The sequence below is a fragment of the Mesoplodon bidens genome, assembly GCF_964165515.1.
Source record: "Mesoplodon bidens genome assembly, chromosome: 4".
In the NCBI taxonomy this organism is placed as follows: domain Eukaryota; kingdom Metazoa; phylum Chordata; class Mammalia; order Artiodactyla; family Ziphiidae; genus Mesoplodon; species Mesoplodon bidens.
The window spans coordinates 34,653,070-34,677,582 of NC_138160.1; the positions used below are offsets into that span (position 1 = coordinate 34,653,070).

The 24,513-nt window shown below is 39.0% G+C and overlaps 1 long non-coding RNA gene across 1 annotated transcript in view; it reads right to left on the reverse strand.

Annotated features, from left to right (window-relative positions):
* Nucleotides 1-1,973: 1,973 nt before the first annotated feature.
* The window catches only part of LOC308616676, a 29,272-nt gene continuing 6,732 nt past the window's right edge, over nucleotides 1,974-24,513 (reverse strand). Inside the window, exon 2 of the long non-coding RNA XR_014015742.1 lies at nucleotides 1,974-2,154. This is a non-coding gene — a long non-coding RNA (uncharacterized lncRNA). The remainder of the gene's footprint in view (nucleotides 2,155-24,513) is intronic.

Sequence of the window (24,513 nt, forward strand, 5' to 3'; positions counted from 1 at the left end):
GCAGATATTAACAAACACATGCATTTATATGTACAGATCGTGGTAAGTACTGAGAGAAAAGAGTATGCAATGAGGAGAAAAATGGGAGAGACGCAATTTAGATTTGGAGGATCTCTATAAGGATGTGGCATTTAAGCACAGATCTAAAAGAGGGGCAGGCTTTAGCCAGCTGAAATTGTGGGAAGAGACTTTGAGGCAGAGCAAACAGCTTGCACCAAGGCCTTGAGTTAGGGGAAGGCATGGATGGATCAAAGAACCAAGGGGATGAGGGAGGTAATGTGACTCTAGTGTCATGAGCAGGAGGGAGATGGGATTGAGTTGAGGTTGGAAAGGGAGGCCAGAAGCAGATCGTGCAGAAACTTGTGGGCCATGATGAGGACTTTTTAGCTGAGGAAAGGCTCTGAAGGCTGAAGAATAACATGATCCAGTATATTTTATTAAATGACCACTCTGAAGTTCACATGGAGAATTGATTAGAAAGGAACACGAATAGAATGGGGAACCGTTAGGAGTCTCTGAATGTAGACCAGGAGGGGAAAGAAAGTGGAGCAGCCTTGGTAGTGGAGATGGAGAGAAGTAAATGGATTCAAGCAATACCAAGGGGTCAGAATCACTAAGACTTTAATCCATCAAGTCTAGCAGAACAAGCAAAATTTCTAATTAAGAAAAATTAGGGGACTTCCCTGGCAGACCAGTGGTAAAGATGCCACGCTTCCAATGCAGGGGGCGCAGGTTCGATCCCTGGTCAAAAAGTCAATGTCAAATCCCATATAAATTTTTCTGTGAGTTATTACCTAATATTTTACTGCTTAATAGTCATTCCGTTTTTTCTAAAATGACTCTCCAGGGGCTTCCCTGGTGGTGCAGTGGTTGAGAGTCCGCCTGCCGATGCAGGGGACACGGGTTCATGCTCCGGTCTGGGAAGATCCCACATGCCGCGGAGCGGCTGGGCCCGTGAGCCATGGCCGCTAAGCCTGCGCGTCCGGAGCCTGTGCTCCGCAACGGGAGAGGCCACAACAGTGAGAGGCCCATGTACTGCAAAAAAAATAAAAATAATAAAATAAAATAAAATAAAATGACTCTCCAAAAGCATATGAACTCTAATGTTAGTCAGTGTCTAGAGAAAGGAAACAGAGGAATAATTTTTTGAACTTTTCTTTTGACTAAAAATGTGAATTATCAAGACTTTTATAAAATGATCCAATGACATAGCTGTAGCACCAAAGAGGTGAACTTAGATTAAATAGAATACTATTTGGGAGGGAGTCCGTTGTTTGTCTGTTTCCATTTTATTGCTACCTGTATAGTCACGTGAAATCTTAAGTTACAGTGTTTTACCTGGTTACCACAATTATAGAGATAATATGCCCATAAGATTGCCAAGGTAAATAAGCTAAGGGTGATCCTTTGAAAAGCTAGACCTATTCTACCACGTCAGTTCCAAAGATGTTGCAATCAAGGGGTGTGTTTTGAGTTGGATGTTTCCTGTTCTGGTTACCTAAACTGCACCACTCCTGTGTTAAATACCATGTGTCTAGGTCTACACTAGGAAAGGCTAGAAAGGAAGAAAGGGTGAAACATACTTGACTGCTCTTTTAGAAAACTGAGGTCATGCTATGTAGAAGGGTTTTCTTGGACGGTAACTGCTTCAGAACTCCTTTCTTCAGTTAGAGACATTTATCCTCTATAGCAACATTCCTCCAAGTGTGGTTCAGGAGCCATTTGCATTCATCAGCATCACCCGAGATGCTCATGAAAATACAAGTGCTGATTCAGTAAGTCCTAGCTGGGCCCCTTGAACCTGTGTCTTAAAGGGCATTGAGGGAAACCCAATTTATATACACTAGAATTTCAGTATCTGTACTATAGGATACACAATCATGGCTTGATAAAAACTCTAAGTATATGCAAAGTTATCTGGTTTGATAGCCAAAGGACATCAAACTGTTTCCAAAGAAAGAGAGATTTTCAGGCAGAATTATAAATCTATTACTTTACTTTGAGGAGAGTGACAGTATTAAACTCATATAAATCTTTCAAAATCTTCTATTCTTCATAATTTGAAAACTTGCTGTTGGCTGTCGAAACTAAATTGGTCAAAGCAACGTCAATTTTCTTTCTTCAGAGGTTTTCACATACAAAATGGTCTTCAAACTGAAAGTGAGCATAAGGACAGTTAATGTTCTGTTTTTATCTCCAGATAATGTTCTGTTTTTTGATCTAGGTGTTAGTTACAAAGCCATGTTCTCTTTATAAAAATTCTTCAATGGAATTCCCTGGCGGTTCAGTGGTTAAGACTCTGCGCTTCCACTGCAGGGGCATGGGTTCAATCCCAGGTCAGGGGAGCTAAGATCCCACATGCTGCATGGCAAGGCCAAAAAAAAAAAAAAAAAAAAAACCTTCAAGCTAAACACTTGTGATATGGAAACACTTCTCTGTACAAACTATCCTTCAAAAAAATTTTAATTGGTCTTTAAAAAAATTCAACCTCATTAGGAACTATATGAAACTACTTTAACAAGATATTCTTGTCTTTCAAACTAATAACCCTTAGTATTGATGGCTGTTGAACTGAAATGGTCATTCTCCTATACATTGTTTTTTGGAAATATAAACGGATGTAAGCGTTTTGGAAAGCATTTTGACCATCAATATTTGTCCAAAGCTTTTTAAAACAGTCATACCCATTGACCTAGTAATTCTACTTCTTGAATCTATCCCAAGGAAGTAATCTTCAGTATGAGAAAAGCTCTATTCCCAACATCCAAAATATAAACCCGACTGAATAATCACAGTAGGGGAACTCTTACTGAACTCTTAATATATCTATATGGTGGTAAGTATACACTGGTGATAAATGTAAAAAGAAAAGCAAGGAAATAATTGATACAAAATTCTTTTTTTAAATTTTACTGAAGTATAGTTGATTTGCAATGCTGTGTTTAATTTCTGCTGTACAGCAAAGTGACTCAGTTATACATACACATTCTTCTCATATTTTTCTCCATTATGGTTTATCACAGGATATTGAATATAATTCCCTGTGCTATACAGTAGGACCCTGTTGTTCATCCTATATATAATAGTTTGCATCTGATACAAAACTCTTGATGCAACTGGGAAAAGGCACAAGGGTATCCTAAGTGCCTGCTAATATTCTATTTAAGTTTGTTGCATATACAGATAGTCTGATTATCATCATTATTTAAACTGTATATAAATTTTATATACTAATATATAAAAATATGTTATATTTTATAATATACAAATTTTTATAAAATTCATAACAAATCATATTTACAAAAGTTTATCAACATGAAACATGCTCATGTATAATGGTGAGGTTGTTTTTTTTTAAAAAGACATAAAATTAATTATAAATTATGGTATATAGATTATGTAAAAGAAGGTTGGGATCATCACTACAAAGACACAGAAATCATCTCAAAACAAAAGAAAGGAAGAATGCACCTAAACTGATATTCTTTTCATGTGATATAATTATACACCTACAACTTTCAAGACAATCAACTGACAGTGTTACAGAACCAAACTGGGGTCTACTTGCCCAACACCCAGCAAAGCCAATCTACTGATACCAGGTTGTAGTGAAGGAAAGTAGAGCCTTTATTGCAGGGATCTAAGCAAGGGAGTAGGAGACAAGCCTCAGATTCACTCCAACCTGGTCTTTGAGTTAGGGTTTTTTTAAAGGGGATGAACAAATAGGCTGGGGTTAAACATCAGCTTGTGACATTTCTGACATTTAATTGTAGTTTCAGGAGTCAGGATGTCTATGGTTTACAGTGGTCCACAACTTGGGGATGCGTTAGCTCATCTTGCCCTAGAGAAACAACCTGAGTTTGTACATTAATGATGATATCTATAACAGCAATTTTAGTCACCTGACTCTGGTTGATTAGTGTTCCATTAGCGCAGGATTGATGTCAGAGGGGACAAGGCTGTCCTGGACACCAGCTCTAAAAATAACAGCTAACAATTTTTGAGGGCTATGTACCAAGCACCGTACTAAATGCTTTTTAATGTATTAACTCATTTAATCCTGAGGGAGGTTAGTATTATTATCCTGATTTCAAGGATTAAAAAAATACTAAGGAATAGAGAGGTTAAGTAACTCTGTGAGGTCACACAGCTAGTAAGGGCCAGAGCCTGGCAGAGTTTGCACACATAACCAATACATTATATTGCCCTAACAATAAGCAGTTAGGAAATGTTATAAGTCACAGATCTCATTCACAAAACAATACAGGATCATGAAAAACACCAACAAAAATCAAAACAAACAAAACCCTAGCAATAAATGTAACCAAAAAGTCACATTTTTAAAAATTTAAAACAAGACCAGATTGGAAGACTCAATAAACTAAATGGATGTAAATTCTCCAAAATAACAAAAAAATTGGTGGTGGTGGGGGGGGTCATGAAAAAAAAGTGAGTAAGCTCTCTCTTCCAGATAGTCCAGTCCTCCAGCCAGTCACATAGGGAAGTCCCTGGAGCTTGAACTGCAAGGTGCTCCATTCACACAAAGGTAGCTCAAATCCAGCAATCTGGTTTGGCTACTTTGAGAAAAAGACAAAAGTAGGTCTCAAACAGTGGCAGGCCATAGCATGAAGCGTTCTGCTTCACTGCTACCCCAGAACCAAGGGATCAGCATGACAGCCTGGTCAACATTCATTCACTAAGGTGTGGTCAGGGCAACATTTGGCCACTATTTTCCTGGTAAAGATAGTAATGCAGGCTGTAATTCTCCAGCTATGCAGAAATAAAAGAGCCCTCCCTGAGTCTCAGAGTGCATAAAGGGGCTAGCAGATCAGACCACCGCGATAACCTTCTGTCACACCATCAGTGTTGAGCTGAAGTCAACCATAGATCTCCAATCCAGCTCTCCCTATTTACAAAGAAACTGAGGTCTAGAACGGGCTTCTCCTCCCAGGTCACAAAATTATTTTAAGCCAGAACCAGAGCGCTAACTCCCCCCTCCCCCCAAGTTTTGAATATGCACATCCAAAGTACTGCAACCTATTTACACAGGGGTCCCCAACGCCTGGGCTATGGACCGGTGCTGGTCCGTGGCCTGTTAGGAACCAGACCGCACACCAGGAGGTGAGTGGTGGGTGAGCGAGTGAAGCTTCATCTGTATTTACAGCCGCTCCCCATCACTCGCATTACCACCTGAGCTCCACCTCCTGTCAGCATTATGGTGAGTTGTATAATTATTTCATTATATATTACAGTGTAATAATAATAGAAATAAAGTGCACAATAAATGTAATGTGTTCGAATCATCCCAAAACAATCCCCCACCTCCCCGGTCCATGGAAAAATTGTCTTCCAAGAAACCGGTCCCTGGTGACAAAAAGGTTGGGGACCGCCGTATTTATAGATAAAACCAGCATTTCCCAATCTTCAGACATTCACCTGAATGATTTTGCCACACTATATATTATCTGTACTATTATTCACTTTATATTTTCTTTGAATATACTCTTTCCTCATACATTAACTTAGCTTCATTCTAAGCAGCACAATATCCATTCAGTCATGAATGAGATGTGCATTTTTTCCTAACACATCAAAATAAATATGTATCTACTGAAATTACAATGTTTGTCTCTGAACTATTCCTCAGAAAAGTAAACCATCCTTTGCCATATTTGGAAAGATCTCCCACACGTGTTCCAAGGAATTCTAATCTTTATCATGTTAACAGGTATTAGTGAGGAAAGAGTGCATGATCAATAAACCTAGGGGATGCTAACTAAAATGAAGTTAAAGAGCTTTGAATTTTTTTTAATGGTTAGACACCTCAGGGCCTAAGGAGGGAATATAGTGCAATATTTCCAAAATTTATCTGATCATGAAATCCTTTTTTCTAGGCAGAATCAGTATTGAAAACATGTTCTAAGCTGTATTAATTTTCAAAAGACACCAGTTTTTCTTTTTGAGCCCATAAATACAAAAATAGATACTGTATATAATAATTTACCCTGTATCCCTATTACAACACTTAAAATATTTTGATGGTGGGAAAGAAGAATGAGTAGAAAATCGATATTTCCGCTTGTCACTTTCAAAAGGTCAGTCTCTTGGGTAAAGGTAACTCACCTTGTTTATAATGAAACCGGGCAATAATATTGGTACTCTAAAAATGTATATATCACTTCTAATAAGTGATCCAAATCTTCTACATTATGGATTGTAGTTGATGACACACAGGCTTTTTATGAAGGCTTGTTTTTGTTGCCTTGGGGAGTTCTAAGTGGAACTTCAAGAGTGACAGGTCCATAACATCACACTGGTCTGCGGGTGTGACCATGGGAACATGTGTAACGGATTTACCACCTAGCTTTTTTTTTTCTCTCTCTCTCCTGGTCCTTCCCTCCCTTCCTTCTTCCTTTCTCTCTTTCCCACCCTCCCCCTTTTCAGTTACTTTGATATAAAAAACTAAAAGGTATTTTTCATCCTTAGGCATTTTTAAGTATTTTTGTTATCATGGGGAAAACATCCCATAGCTACTAAACTAGTGCTTTAAAGCCAAAGTGTACAAATATTTATTTTCTTGCATTTTCAAATAAAATTAAGAACTAGGACTCAAGACAAAGAAAATGCTGCAATACCTTATCTTCAGTATTCCTGTTAATGAAATTAAGCAGTCCATTAGTAAGGAAGAATGCTAATGTGTTAAGAACAAGATATTCCTTCATCCAACCAGGCACCAAGTCACAGACCTTGTTGAGTATATTATTCTTAAATACTTACTTTTTTCCCAACAACCAAAATCTCAATATATTCTTCCTCTACACTGTACAGAGATTATCAAGTTATCAAGTAAATTTTTATTCTGTAGAATGGTTTTTATGTTCTCATTCAAAAATATTTATTAACTAGAAAGTTGTGTTCTTCTAAGGTTCTTCACCAAACACTGGAGGCCAGGAAAACATTCAGAAAAATGAGTCAGCTCTTGCGAGTGTCCACATTAAACACTAATGCATTGCAACAGAATCATCCTGAATAAGCTGAATTCTCTCAAATATTTAAGGCAGCTACAAACGGACTGAAGATTGAGTTTCCTCCTCTCTCTGGTTCTAGAGTCAATTGTGCACTGCACTGCATTCATAATAAAGAAATAGTGTTTCACTCTTTCAGTAAGGGAGATAAACTGAGTTCAACTTGTATAAATATAATTTAAAATGTGTCTCCTACCTTATATGAGGAGAATTATAAAAATACACAAGCATCAAGAACAAAAGATAAAATAGAGATAATGAATAAATGTCTGATCCTTTAGGGAAATACTCCCCAAAGGGCTGTGTTATTATAGCAAACTTCTAAGCCATAGGTTTCAAATGATTCAATTGTCCAAATATTCATTTTTGTGTATGTTTAAACATCACAAAGTATCTACTAAATAAAGTTAGGTTTTAATTATTGCAATTCATCTATTTTTGAAAATCATTTACTCCCTACTTGGCTCCCAAAATTCTATTTAAAGTATTGGAAGATTTAGCTGGTTCATAGAGTTGAAAACTTAAATGTCACAGTTGGACCCAAATACAATCTTTCCTGCCTCTTCAGTTTGTGTCCTGCTGCTCTCTGAATTGCAAATGTGGGTATTTTGCAGAAAGGCATGTATGATAATGTTAGATACATTCCACACATTCTTGAAGTACTTTTTTATAGGTGAATATGCCTTGCAGGACCCTCTATCTTAGGTGAGATATTTTTCTAGTTACATATTTAATGATCATGATCTCTATCCTGCTATATCCCTTTCATATTCTGTTGGCAAAATGTTCGCCCTCCAAAGCAAAAAACCCTGATGAAAGATCTTCAGAGCCCGTCCATAATCACCTAGGCAAGGAGGACCTCATCAACATATCTTCAAAGTTTACAGAAACGCCTTGTATTAGGGTCTCTTGGAGTCAATTCTACACACAGCATATGCTAGGTCAAGCATGGCAAATAAGTTTCCATCTCTTGTGCCATCACTAGTAGATGGTGGTGAGCCCTTGAAGGAAGGAATGGTGCTGTGGATTAGCAATGCCTATAATGAGAATAGAAAGACAAAAAGGGGTAGGTGATGTATCTCCCATTCCCCCCATTTGCATCTGAGTTTATGCTAATCTTTCTTGCCTATGCCCATTCCTACCCCATCCCCATAAAAGAGATGTACCAAACGACTGCAGATTTTCTGACTGACTTTACATCCCAATAGAGCAGCAGGTGCAATAAGGCCACCTCCCTTGTTGGTTTACCATAGGCTTATCTAAGATAAATACAAAGCGTTCAGCATAATCCCTGGCACATAGTTTATACTCCATCGATGTTTTTTTCATGTTATTCACTCTACTCTCCACTTTATCCATGCATAGGTTCAGCTTAAGCAGGAAAACTGACTTTGGTTGGGTTCTTGTGAACAGAATAAGTCAGAGTATAAGGAAGTATTTGATCATTTAAACTTCACAGAAGCTATTTTAGATAGCCTTGGTAGTTGCAGAAGTGGTAAACTACTCCACATAAAATAGAAAATTAAAATAAGTGCCTATAAGCTCCAATCAGAAATAATGTGAAGAATTTTCTACTTCCTGCTTTTTGTACCCGCTTCCTGGGCACCCAGGGATGGGTGGTGGGTAGCTAAACTAACTATACCATTATTGTTCAGAGAAGTTTAACCTTCATCCTTTATTGAAATGTGGCGGCTTTGTCCTTTTGTGCTTTAAGGCATGGAGTGAAGTGTTAAGGAGTGGGCTCCTGATCAGCGCTGGGGAGGAGGAGATGCTGTAATTCAGTGGTCAGCAGTGCTCTCTGCCACAGCACTTATGAGCTCTGGGACCTTGGAAAAATTACATAACTTCTCTCAGTGTCCTTATTTGTACCATAGGGAAAATAATTCACTAAAAGCACTTTGCACATTGCCTGGCACCATGGCTAGTGCTTACTAAATGTTAGTTATTGAGGTTGTTGATTTACTGAGAAATGGAAAGAAAGGGGGAAAGAGAAGAAGGGAAGCTGTGCTTGGCATTGATCTCTCAATCCTTTTAGACCAGTGGCCTTCTGGATTCCTGGGTTTGTTGATTCAGGGCTCAGGGACAGCTATCCTAGGAAGGGCGGGAGGCAGTTTTGCAGAGCAGAGAGAAGTTGTATAAGAAGGAAGCTCCCAAGAGAGAGTCTTAATTTGAATTATAGGAAAGCTTTTATCATTATTATGGATGGAAGTGGGGGGAAAAGACATTAGCATTTGCCCAAGCTTAAAATGACACTACAATTAACACATTAGTTCAGGGATCATAGGATTGATACTGGCTTTGCAAGACAAATGATTTCCTCAAACTCCTAAAAACAAAAAGCGTCCCACTAATCACTACAGAGCAATGTAGGGATCACCTGGACAGAACTGAACACTTTCTAATAAATAGAGATTTTATCAAGCAGAAGAGATCTCAGGCATCTTTCTGTAAAAGTGAATGCTTGGGCAGATCTGTAACACAGCAGAACCAATCCTCCAACCCTCCTGCACAAATCTCATCTCAGAAAAATACAGGAAAAAATGTCAACTGCAAAAGCACATTTTGTCAATATCCAAAGAGAGAAAACTAACCCTTTAAAAACAGCAAGGGAGGCACACAGCCCGGCCGGCGAGCTGAGGTGTCAGCACAGCCGTTTCTCACTAAGCACTCTGATCTGAAGTACCAGGTATGAGGCCTCTGCATGAAGCACCCTGTGAACAAGTGAAACTAGACGAAGCACAAAGAAAAAGAAAAAGAAAAAAAAAAAAAGGCAAGCTGCAAACCCTTTGAAAAAAATGCCTCTGCATCTCTAGCTCTTGCAGAGGTTGGCATCTTTAGTGGAGTCTCCTACTGCAGGGGGACCTTCAAGATGCCGGAGAAGTAACACGTAGAGATCACCTTCTTCCCCACAAATACATCAAAAATACATCTACACCTGGAAAAACTCCTACAGAACACCTACTGAACACTGGGAGAAGACCTCAGACTTCCCAAAAGGCAAGAAATGCCCATGTACCTGGCTTTCTGGCTGACAGGGTCTTGGTGCTCTGGCTTGGTGTCAGGCCTGAGCCTCTGGGGTAGGAGAGCCGAGTTCAGAACACTGGACCAGCAGATACCTCCTGACACCATGTAATATCAATCAGCGAGAGCTCTCCCAGAGATCTCCGTCTCAATACTAAGACCCAGCTCCACCCAATGGCCAGCAAGCTCCAGTTCTGGACACCTCATGCCAAACAACTAGCAAGACAGGAACACAACCCCACCCATTAGCAGAGAGGCTGCCTAAAAACATACTAAGTTCACAGACACGCTAAAACACACTGCCGGACACGGCTCTTCCCACTAGAAAGACAAGATCCATCCCCACCCACCAGAACACAGGCACCAGTCCCCTCCACCAGAAAGCCTACACTACGCACTGAACCAACCTCACACACTGGGGGCAGATACTAAAAACAATGGGAGCTACAAACCTGCAGCCTGAGAAAAGGAGACCCCCAACAAAGTAAGTTAAACAAAATGAGAAGACAGAGAAATATGCAGCAGATGAAGGAGCAAGGTAAAAACCCAACAGACAAAACAAATAAAGAGGAAATAGGCAGTCTACCTAAAAAAGAATTCAGAATAATAATAGTAAAGATGATCCAAAATCTTGGAAATAGAATGGAAAAAAATACAAGAAACGTTTAACAAAGATCTAGAAGAACTAAAGAGCAAAAAATGATGAACACAATAAATGAAATTAAAAATACTCTAGAAGGAATCAATAGCAGAATAACTGAGGCAGAAGAATGGATAAATGATGTGGAAGATTAAATAGTGGAAATAACTACCAAAGAGCACAATAAAGAAAAAACAACAAAAAGAATTGAGGACGGTTTCAGAGACCTCTGGGACAACATTAAACACACCAACTTTCAAATCATAGGTGTCCCAGAAGAAGAAGAGAAAAAGAGAGGGTCTGAGAAAATATTTGAAGAGATTATAGTTGAAAAGTTCCCTAACATGGGAAAGGAAATAGTCAATCAAGTTGAGGAAGCGAAGAGAGTCCCATACAGGATAAATCCAAGAAGAAACACACCAAGATACATATTAACAAACTATCAAAAATTAAATACAAAGAAAAAATATTAAAGGTAGCATGGGAAAAGCAACAAATAACATACAAGGGAATCCCCATAAGGTTAACAGCTGAACTTTCAGCAGAAACTCTGCAAGTCAAAAGGGAATGGAAGGACATATTTAGAGTGATGAAACGGTAAAACCTACAACCAACATTACTCTACCCAGCAAGGATCTCATTCCGATTCAATGGAGAAATTAAAACCTTTACAGACAATCAGAAGTTAAGAGAATTCAGCACCACCAACCAGCTTTAAAACAAATGCTAAAGGAACTTCTCTAAGCAGGAAACACAAGAGAAGGAAAAGACCTACAATAACAAACCCAAAACAATTAAGAAAATGGTAATAGGAACATACATATCGATAATTACCTTAAATGTAAATGGATTAAAGGCTCCAACCAAAAGACATAGACTGGCTGAATGGACACAAAAACAAGACCCATACAAATACTGTCTACAAGAGACCCACTTCAGACCTAGGGACACATACAGACTGAAAGTGAGGGGATGGAAAAAGATTTTCCATGCAAATGGAAATCAAAAGAAAGCTGGAGTAGCAATTCTTATATCAGACAAAATAGTCTTTAAAGTAAAGACTATTACAAGAGACAAAGAAGGACACTATATAATGATAAAGGGATCAATCCAAGAGGAAGATATAACAATTTATATCAAGGGTAAACATTTATGCACCCAACATAGGAGCACTTCAGTACATAAGGCAAATGCTAACAGCCATAAAGCAGGAAATCAACAGTAACAAAATCATAATAGGGGATTTTAGCACCCCACTGTCACCAACGGACAGATCATCCAAAATGAAAATAAATAAGGAAACAGAAGCTTTACGTGACACATTAGACAAGATGGATTTAACTGATATTTACAGGACATTCCATTCAAAAACAACAGAATACACTTTCTTCTCAAGTGCTCATGGAACATTCTCCAGAATAGATCATATCTTGGGTCACAAATCAAGCCTTGGTAAATTTAAGAAGACTGAAATCATATCAAGTATCATTTCTGACCACAATGCTATGTGACTAGATATCAATTACAGGAAAAAAATCTGTAAAAAAAAACAAACACATGGAGGCTAAACAATACACTACTAAATAGCCAAGATATCACTAAAGAAGTTAAAGAGGAAATCAAAAAATACCTAGAAACAAATGACAATGAAAACATGGCAACCAAAACCTATGGGATGCAGCAAAAGCAGTTCTAAGAGGGAAGTTTGTAGCAATACAATCCTACCTCAAGAAACAAGAAACACCTCAAATAAACAACCTAACCTTACACCTAAAGCAATTAGAGAAAGAAGAACAAAAAACCCTCAAAGTTAGCAGAAGGAAAGAAATCATAAAGATCAGATCAGAAATAAATGAAAAAGAAATGAAGGAAACAATAGCAAAGATCAGTAAAAGTAAAACCTGGTTCTTTGAGAGGATAAACAAAATTGATAAACCATTAGCCAGACTCATCAAGAAGAAAAGGGGGAAGACTCAAATCAACAGAATTGGAAAGGAAAAAGGAAAAGTAACAACTGACACTCCAGAAATACAAAGGATCATGAGAGATACTGTAAGCAGCTATATGCCAATAAAATGGACAACCTGGAAGAAATGGACAAATTCTTAGAAAAGCACGACCTTCCGAGGCTGAATCACGAAGAAATAGAAAATATAAACAGACCAATCACAAGCACTGAAATTGAAACTACGATTAAAAATCTTCCAGCAGAACACCTACTGAATGCTGGCAGAAGACCCCAGACCTCCCAAAAGGCAAGAAACTCCCCACATACCTGGGTAGGGCAAAGCGGAGAGATTCCCGCACAGAGGATCGGTGCCGAGCGGCACTCACCAGCCCGAGAGGCTTGTCTGCTCGCCCACCAGGGCGGGCGGCGCTGGAAGCTGAGGCTCGGGCTTCGGTCAGAGCGCAGGGAGAAGACTGGGGCTGGCGGCGAGAACTCAGCCTGAAGGGGGCTAATGTGCCACAGCTAGCCAGCAGGGAGTCCAGGAAAACTCTGGAGCTGCCGAAGAGGCAAGAGACTTTTTCTTCCGTCTTGGTTTCCTGGTGCGCAAGGAGAGGGGATTAAGAGCGCTACTTAAAGGGGCTCCAGAGACGGGCGCGAGTCACGACTGAAAGCGCGGAGCCCAGTGACGGGCGTGGGACGCTGGGGCTGCTGCTGCGGCCGCCAAGAAGCCTCTGTGCGAGCGCAGGTCACTGTCCACACCGCCCTTCCGGGAGCCTGTGCAGCCCGCCACTGCCGGGGTCCCGGGATCCAGGGGCGGCTTCCCTGGGAGAACGCACGGCGCGCCTCGGGCTGGTGCAACGTCACGCCGAACTCTACCGCTGCAGGCTCGCCCCGCACACCGTGCCCCTCCCTCCCGCCCGGCCTGAGTGAGCCAGAGTCCCTGAAGAGGCTGCTCCTTTAACCCTGTCCTGTCTGAGCGAAGAACAGACGCCCTCCGGTGACCTACACGCAGAGGCGGGGCCAAATCCAAAGCTGAGACCCAGGAGCTGTGACAACAAAGAAGAGAAAGGGAAACCTCTCCCAGCAGCCTCAGAAGCAGCAGATTAAAGCTCCACAATCAACTTGATGTACCCTGCATCTGTGGAATACATGAATAGACAACAAATCATCCCAAATTGAGGAGCCCGGAGTCAGTGCTGTGCCTCTGAGGTGGGAGAGCCAACTTCAGGACACTGGTCCACAAGAGACCTCCCAGCTCCACATAATATCAAACGGCGAAAATCTTCCAGAGATCTCCATCTCAACACCAGCACCCAGCTTCACTCAACGACCAGCAAGCTACAGTGCTGGACACCCTATGCCAAACAACTAGCAAAACAGGAACACAACGCCACCCATTAACAGAGAGGCGGCCTAAAATCATAAAAAGTCCACAGACACCCCAAAACACACCACCAGACGTGGACCTGCCCACCAGAAAGACAAGATCCAGCCTCATCCACCAGAACACAGGCACTACTCCCCTCCACCAGGAAGCCTACACAACCCACTAAACCAACCTTAGCCACTGGGGACAAATACCAAAAACAACAGGAACTACGAACCTGCAGCCTGCAAAAAGGAGACCCCAAACACAGTAACATAAGCAAAATGAGAAGGCAGAAAAACACACAGCAGGAGAAGGAGCAAGATAAAAACCCACCAGACCTAACAAATGAAGAGGTAATAGGCAGTCTACCTGAAAATAATTCAGAATAATGATGGTAAAGATGATCCAAGATTCTATTTCCCAGATCCAAAATCTTGGAAATAGAATACACAAAATGCAAGAAACAGTTAACAAGGACCTAGAAGAACTAAAGATGAATCAAGCATCGATTAAAAACACAATACATGAAATAAAAAATACTCTAGATGGGATCAATAGCAGAATAACTGAGGCAGAAGAACGGATAAGTGAGGTGGAAGATAAAATAGTGGAAATAACTGATGCAGAGCAAACTAAAGAAAAAAAATTGAAAAGAACAGAGGACAGTCTCAGAGACCTCTGGAACAACATTAAACGCACCAACATTCGAATTATAGGGGTTCCAGAAGAAGAAGAGAAAAAGAAAGGGACTGAGAAAATATTTGAAGAGATTATAGTTGAAAACTTCCCTAATATGGGAAAGGAAATAGTTAATCAAGTCCAGGAGGCACAGAGAGTCCCATACAGAATAAATCCAAGGAGAAATACGCCAAGACACATACTAATCAAACTGTCAAAAATTAAACACAAAGAAGTCATATTAAAAGCAGCAAGGCAAAAACAACAAATAACACACAAGGGAATCCCCATCAGGATAACAGCTGATCTCTCAGCAGAAACTCTACAAGCCAGAAGGGAGTGGCAGGACATAATTAAAGTGATGAAAGAGAAAAACCTGCAACCAAGATTACTCTACCCAGCAAGGATCTCATTCAGATTTGCTGGAGAAATTAAAACGTTTACAGACAAGCAAAAGCTGAGAGAATTCAGCACCAACAAACCAGCTTTACAACAAATGCTAAAGGAACTTCTCTAGGCAAGAAACACAACGAAGGAAAAGACCTGCAATAACGAACCCCAAACAATTAAGAAAATGGGAATAGGAACATACATATCAATAATTACCTTAAATGTAAATGGACTAAATGCTCCCACCAAAAGACACAGATTGGCTGAATGGATACAAAAACAAGACCCATATATATGCTGTCTACAAGAGACCCACTTCAGACCTAGAGACACATACAGATTGAAAGTAAGGGGATGGAAAAAGATATTCCATGCAAATGGAAACCAAAAGAAAGCTGGAGTAGCAATTCTCATATCAGACAAAATAGACTTTAAAATAAAGACTACTAGAAGAGACAAAGAAGGACACTACATAATGATCAAGGGATTGATCCAAGAAGAAGATATAACAATTGTAAATATTTATGCACCAAACATAGGAGCACCTCAATACATAAGGCAAATACTAACAGCCATAAAAGGAGAAATCGACAGTAACACAATCATAGTAGGGGACTTTAACACCCCACTTTCACCAATGGACAGATCATCCAAAATGAAAATAAATAAGGAAACACAAGCTTTAAATGATACATTAAACAAGATGGACTTAATTGATATTTATAGGACATTCCATCCAAAAACAACAGAATACACATTTTTCTCAAGTGCTCATGGAACATTCTCCAGGATAGATCATATCTTGGGTCACAAATCAAGCCTTGGTAAATTTAAGAAAATTGAAATTGTATCAAGTGTCTTTTCTGACCACAATGCTATGAGACTAGATATCAATTACAGGAAAAGAGCTGTAAAAAATACAAACACATGGAGGCTAAACAATACACTACTTAATAACGAAGTGATCACTGAAGAAATCAAAGAGGAATTTAAAAAATACCTAGAAACAAATGACAATGGAGACACGACGACCCAAAACCTATGGGATGCAGCAAAAGCAGTTCTAAGAGGGAAGTTTATAGCAATACAATCCCACCTTAAGAAACAGGAAACATCTCGAATAAACAACCTAACCTTGCATCTAAAGCAATTAGAGAAAGAAGAACAAAAACATCCCAAAGTTAGCAGAAGGAAAGAAATCATAAAAATCAGATCAGAAATAAATGGAAAAGAAATGAAGGAAACGATAGCTAAGATCAATAAAACTAAAAGCTGGTTCTTTGAGAAGATAAACAAAATTGATAAACCATTAGCCAGACTCATCAAGAAAAGAAGGGAGAAGACTCAAATCAATAGAATTAGAAATGAAAAAGGAGAAGTAACAACTGACACTGCAGAAATACAAAAGATCATGAGAGATTACTATAAGCAACTCTATGCCCATAAAATGGACAACCTGGAAGAGATGGACAAATTCTTAGAAATGCACAACCTGCCAAGACTGAATCAGGAAGAAATAGAAAATATGAATAGACCAATCACAAGCACTGAAATTGAAACTGTGATTAAAAATCTTCCATCAAACAAAAGCCCAGGACCAGATGGCTTCACAGGCGAATTCTATCAAACATTTAGAGAAGAGCTAACACCCATCCTTCTCAAACTCTTCCAAACAATATCAGAGGAAGGAACACTCCCAAACTCATTCTACGAGGCCACCATCACCTTGATACCAAAACCAGGCAAGGATGTCACAAAGAAAGAAAACTACAGGCCAATATCACTGATGAACATAGATGCAAAAATCCTCAACAAAATACTAGCAAACAGAATCCAACAGCACATTAAAAGGATCATACACCATGATCAAGTGGGGTTTATTCCAGGAATGCAAGGATTCTTCAATATATGCAAATCAATCAATGTGATACACCATATTAACAAGTTGAAGGAGAAAAACCATATGATCATCTCAATAGATGCAGAGAAAGCTTTCGACAAAATTCAACACCCATTTATGATAAAAACCCTGCAGAAAGTAGGCATAGAGGGAACTTTCCTCAACATAATAAAGGCCATATAGGACAAACCCACAGCCAACATTGTCCTCAATGGTGAACAACTGAAACCATTTCCACTAAGATCAGGAACAAGACAAGGCTGCCCACTCTCACCACTCTTATTCAACATAGTTTTGGAAGTGTTAGCCACAGCAATCAGAGAAGAAAAGGAAATAAAAGAAATCCAAATTGGAAAAGAAGAAGTAAAGCTGTCACTGTTTGCAGATGACATGATACTATACATAGAGAATCCTAAAGATGCTACCGAAAAACTACTAGAACTAATCAATGAATTTGGTAAAGTAGCAGGATACAAAATTAATGTACAGAAATCTCTGGCATTCCTGTACACGAATGATGAAAAATCTGAAAATGAAATCAAGAAAACACTCCCATTTACCATTGCAACAAAAAGAATAAAATATCTAGGAATAAACCTACCTAAGGAGACAAAAGACCTGTATGCAGAAAATTATAAGACACTGATGAAAGAAATTAAAGATGATACAAATAGATGGAGAGATATACCATGCTCCTGGATTGGAAGAATCAATATTGTGAAAATGACTCTACTACCCAAAGCAATCTACAGATTCAATGCAATCCCTATCAAACTACCACTGGCATTTTTCACAGAACTAGAACAAAAAATTTCAAAATTTGTTTGGAAAAACAAAAGACCCCGAATAGCCAAAGCAATCTTGAGAACGAAAAACGGAGCTGGAGGAATCAGGCTCCCTGACTTCAGACTATACTACAAAGCTACAGTAATCAAGACAGTGTGGTACTGGCATAAAAACAGAAAGATAGATCAGTGGATCAGGATAGAAAGCCCAGAGATAAACCCACGCACATATGGCCAACTTATCTTTGATAAAGGAGGCAGGAATGTACAGTGGAGAAAAGACAGCCTCTTCAATAAGTGGTGCTGGGAAAACTGGACAGGGACATGTAAAAGTTTGAGATTAGATCATTCCCTAACACCATACACAAAAATAAGCTCAAAATGGATTAAAGACTTAAATGTAAGGCCAGAAACTATCAAACTCTTAGAGGAAAACAAAGGTAGAACACTCTATGACATAAATCACAGCAAGATCCTTTTGGACCCACCTCCTAGAGAAATGGAAATAAAAACAAAGATAAACAAATGGGACCTAATGAAACTTCAAAGCTTTTGCACAGCAAAGGAAACCATAAAGAAGACCAAAAGACAACCCTCAGAATGGGAGAAAATATTTGCAAATGAAGCAACTGACAAAGGATTAATCTCCAAAATTTATAAACAGCTCATGCAGCTCAATAGCAAAAAAACAAACAACCCAATCCAAAAATGGGCAGAAGACTTAAATAGGCATTTCTCCAAAGAAGATATACAGACTGCCAACAAACACATGAAAGAATGCTCAACATCATTAATCATTAGAGAAATGCAAATCAAAACTACAATGAGATATCATCTCACACCAGTCAGAATGGCCATCATCAAGAAATCTAGAAACAAAAAATGCTGGAGAGGGTGTGGAGAAAAGGGAACACTCTTGCACTGCTGGTGGGAATGTGAATTGGTACAGCCACTATGGAGAACAGTATGGAGGTTCCTTAAAAAACTAAAAATAGAACTACCATATGACCCAGCAATCCCACTACTAGGCATATACCTTGAGAAAACCATAATTCAAAAAGAGACATGTACCAAAATGTTCATTGCAGCTCTATTCACAATAGCCCGAAGCTGGAAACAACCTAAGTGTCCATCATCGGATGAATGGATAAAGAAGATGTGGCACATATATACAATGGAATATTCCTCAGCCATAAAAAGAAACGAAACTGAGCTATTTGTAATGAGGTGGATAGACCTAGAGTCTGTCATACAGAGTGAAGTAAGTCAGAAAGAGAAAGACAAATACCGTATGCTAACACATATATACGGAATTAAAAAAAAAAATGTCATGAAGAACCTAGGGGTAAAACGGGAATAAAGACACAGACCTACTTGAGAATGGACTTGAGGATATGGGGAGGGGGAAGGGTAAGCTGTGACAAAGAGAAAGAGAGGCATGGACATATATACACTACCAAACGTAAGGTAGATAGATAGTGGGAAGCAGCCGCAGAGCACAGGGAGATCAGCTCGGTGCTTTGTGACCGCCTGGAGGGGTGGGATGGGGAGGGTGGGAGGGAGGGAGATGCATGAGGGAAGGGATGTGGGAACAGATGTATATGTATGACTGATTCACTTTGTTATAAAGCAGAAACTAATTAAAAAAAAAAAAATCTTCCAGCAAACAAAAGCCCAGGATCAAATGGATTCACAGGTGATTTCTATTGACCATTTAGAGAAGAGCTAACACCTATCCTTCTCAAACTCTTCCAAAAAAATTGCAGAGGAAGGAACACTCCCAAACTCATTCTACGAGGCCACTATCACCCTGATACCAAAACCAGAGATGTCAAAAAAAAGAAAAGTATAGGCCAATATCACTGATGAACACGCATGTAAAAATCCTCAACAAAATACTAGCAAACAAAATCCAACAGCACGTTAAAAGGATCATACACCATGATCAAGTGGGGTTTATCCCAGGAATGCAAGGATTCTTCAATATACGCAAATCAATCAATGTGATAAACCATATTAACAAACTAAAGGAGAAAAAACATATGACGATCTCAATAGATGCAGAAAAAGCTTTTGAAAAAATTCAACACCCATTTATGATAAAAAGAAAGTAGGCACAGAGGGAACTTACCTCAACATAATAAAGGCCATATATGACAAACCCACAGCCAACATCGTTTTCAGTGGTGAAAAACGGAAACCATTTCCTCTAAGATCAGGAAAAAGACAAGGTTGCCCGCTCTCACCACTATTATTCAAGATAGTTTTGGAAGTTTTAGCCACAGCAATCAGAGAAGTAAAAGAAATAAAAGGAATCCAAATCAGAAAAGAAGAAGTAAAACTGTCACTGTTTGCAGATGACATTATACTATATACATAGAGAATCCTAACGTTGCTACAAGAAAACTACTAGAGCTAATCAATGAATTTGGTAAAGTAGCAGGATACAAAATTAATGCACAGAAATCTCTTGCATTCCTATACACTAACGATGAAAAATCTGAAAGAGAAATTAAGGAAACACGCCCATTTACCACTGCAACAAAAAGAATAAAATACCCAGGAATAAACCTACCTGAGGAGACAAAACACCTGTATGGAGAAAACTATAAGACACTGATCAAAGAAATTAAAGATGATACAAACAGATAGAGAGATATACCATGTTCTTGGATTGGAAGAATCAACATTGTGAAAATCACTATACTAACCAAAGCAAGCTATGGATTCAATGCAATTCTTATCAAACTACCAACGGCATTTTTCACAGATCTAGAACAAAAAAGTTCACAATTTGTATGGAAACACAAAAGACCCTGAATAGCCCAAGCAATCCTAAGAAAGAAAAACGGAGCTGGAGGAATCAGGCTCCTGGACTTCAGACTATACTACAAAGATACAGTAATCAAGACAGTATGGTACTGGCACAAAAACAGAAACACAGATCAATGGAACAGGATAGAAAGCCCTGAGATAAACCCATGTACATATGGTCACCTTACCTTTGAGAAAGGAGGCAAGAATATACAATGGAGAAAAGACAGCCTCTTCCATAAGTGGTGCTGGGAAAACTGGACAGCTACATGTAAAAGAATAAAATTACAACACTCCCTAACACCATACACAAAAATAAACTCAAAATGGATTAAAGACCTAAATGTAAGACCAGACACTGTAAAACTCTTAGAGGAAAACAGGCAGAACACTCTATGACATAAATCACAGCAACATCCTACTTGATCCACCTCCTAGAGAAAGGGAAATAGAAACAAATATAAACAAATGGGACCTAATGAAACTCAAAAGCCTTTGCACAGCAAAGGTAACCATAAACAAGACAAAAAGACAAACTTCAGAATGGGAGAAAATATTTGCTAATGAAGCAACTGACAAAGGATTAATCTCCAAAATATACAAGCATTTCATGCAGCTCAATATCAAAAATACAAACAACCCATTCCAAAAATGGGCAGAAGACCTAAATAGACATTTCTCCAAAGAAGATATACAGATTGCCAACAAACACATGAAAGGATGCTCAATGTCACTAATCATTAGAGAAATGCAAATCAAAACTACAATGAAGTATCATCTCACACCTGTGAGAATGGCCATCAACAAAAATCTACAAACAATAAATGCTGGAGAGGGTGTGGAGGAAAGGGAACCCTCTTGCACTATTGGTGGGAATGTAAATTGATACAGCCACTATGGAGAATGGTTTGGAGGTTCCTTAAAAAACTAAAAATAGAACTACCATATGACTCAGCAATCCCACTACTGGGCATATACCCTGAGAAAACCATAATTGAAAAAGAGTCATGTACCACAATGTTCATTGCAGCACTATTTACAATAGCCACGATATGGAAGCAACCTAAGTGTCCACTGACAGATGAATGGATAAAGAAGGTGTGGCACATATATACAAGGAATATTATTCAGCCATAAAAAGAAACGAAATTGAACTATTTGTAGGTGAGTGGACATAGAGTCTCTCATACAGAGTGAAGTAAGTCAGAAAGAGAAAAACAAATACCATATGCTAATACATATTTATGGAATCTAAAAAAAAAAAAAGGTTCTGATGAACTTAGGGACAGGACAGCAATAAAGACACAGACATAGAGAACGGACTTGAGGACACGGGGAGGGGGAAGGGTAAGCTGGGATGAAGCGAGAGAGTAGCATTGACATATATACACTACCAAATGTAAAACAGATAGCTAGTGGGAAGCAGCTGCATGGCACAGGGAGAGCAGCTCGGTGCTTTGTGACCACCTAAAGGGGTGGGATAGGGAGGGTGGAAAGGAGACGCAAGAGGGCGGGGATATGGGGATATATGTATACGTATAGCTGATTCATTTTGCTATACAGCAGAAACTAACACAACGTTGTAAAGCAATTATACTCCAATAAAGGTGTTAAAAAAAAAAAACAGCAAGCGAAAATCTTTAATAAATAGAATGTACTGAATTTTTTTAAATGTATTTTTAAATCTTTCCTAAGGCCAATCCTTGGCAAGGGTTAAAAGATTTGATTTGGGGTTTAAAGCTGACTGGTCTGTCATCTGAGCCAAAAAGAGAGAACTTTGGACTTTCTTGGTAATCAAGGACTTAGGAACACTTCATAAAATGGGCACTTCTAGCGCCACACCTTCAAGTCCAAGTGACTGTGCAACGTATAAGAACCTAAAGGAGTCTGTAAACAGGATCTCCAAAATTATGTGAGTCCCGGCAAAACCTCACCTAGAGGATGGCCTCTTCCTCAAGAGGAAGATATATTTTATTTCTATTCCTTTGTGGCATATTTTTTTATGTTCAATTTGGAAAACAAAATTTTAAATGAGGTGCAAGCCAGAAAAAGGAAAACAAAACTAAATACTTTTTCTTTTGACAGTTTGTTTAGCTATAAAAAAAAGTTTAATCCATAGGTAGACCACTCAGTAAGAAGTAACTGCTATCAAAGCTTAAATTCAGTTTATATAGTTTAGAGTGAATTACACTTCAGACAATTTAGACTGTCAGCGGATCTTTTAAAATCCCTGCAGCATTAGTGTAATAGGATCAGAGATGAAGACAAATCATTAACACAACAGGACAGCTTTGAGAAGTGTATGCTGTTCTTTCAGCTACTAAAATTTCACAAAATTTTTACTTCTTAGCAACTGACACTTTTACACTAATTTGCAATTGAAAGAAAAATAATTCATATTCAATTCTCAGTCCTCACGTTCAGTATCTTCAAAATGTACTTGCTTTTTCAACGTAAGTGTCCATCAATAGATGAACAGATAGAAGATGTGTAATATATATATGTATATATATGTACACACACACACACACACAAAATGGAATATTACTCAGCAATAACAAAGAAGGAATATTGCCATTTGTGACAATAAAAATGGATCTAGAGGGTATTACGCTAAATGAAATAAATCAGAAAGAAAGAAAGAGAAAGTCAAAGTACGATCTCGTTTATATGTGGAATCTAAAAAGCAAAACAAACAAACAAACAAAACAAACACAGACTCAGAGACAGAGAACAAAGGGATGGTTCCCAGAGGGGACGGGAGCGGTGGGGAGAGATAGGTGAAGAGGATTAAGAAATACAAGCCTCCAGTTAGAAAACAAATAAGCCACAGGATGTAATATACAGCATAAGGAATATGGTCAATAGTACTGTAATAACTCTGTATGGAGACAGATGGTTAATATGTCCGTCATCATTTCATAATGTATGCAAATGTCAAATCACTGTTGTATACCTGAAACTAACATAAAATTGTATGTCAACTATACTTCAATTTTTCAAAAATGTACATGCTTTTCTTCTGTTACATTAAATGAATGAATCTTACTGCAGAAAAGTCTTAGGCAAATTTTATAGCTCTTTTAACATATAATCTATTATTTCATAGGAAGATACATAAAACAACTTGACATCAGAAAGTCATATTAAAAAATTACTGCTGGGCTTCCCTGGTGGTGCAGTGGTTGAGAGTCCGCCTGCCGATGCAGGGGACACGGGTTCGTGCTCCGGTCAGGGAAGATCCCACATGCCGCAGAGCAGCTGGGCCCGTGAGCCATGGCCACTGAGCCTGCGCGTCCGGAGCCTGTGCTCCACAACGGGAGAGGCCACAACAGTGAGAGGCCCGCGTACCGAGAAAAAAAAAAAGAGAAAAGAAAAATTGCTGCTGGGCTTGCCTAGTGGCGCAGTGGTTAAGAATCTGCCTGCCAATGCAGAGGACATGGGTTCGAACCCTGGTCCAGGAAGATCCCACATGCTGCGGAGCAACTAAGCCCGTGCACCACAGCTACTGAGCCTGTGCTCTACAGCCTGCAAGCCACAACTACTGAGCCCGCGAGCCACAACTACCGAAGCCCACGCACCTAGAGCCCGTGCTCCACAAGACAAGTCACCGCAATGAGAAGCCCACGCACCACAACGAAGAGTAGCCCTCACTCGCCATAACTAGAGAAAGCCTGCACGTAGCAATGAAGACCCAATGCAGCCATAAATAAATAAATAAATAAATAAATAAATAAATAAATTTATTTTTTAAATTGCTGTTTATACAATCAAATCTCATTTCTTGTTAGATCAAGCACTGTAGCTTTTTGTTTTCCTATAAAATGAACAGCCTTATTCATTGAATTTGACTTTCATACCTTTAGGCCTTCTTAAACTACAGCAAAGTTTTAATCATACTTTTAGTTTCCTTTGTGACCAATACTTACTAACCTGAAATGCA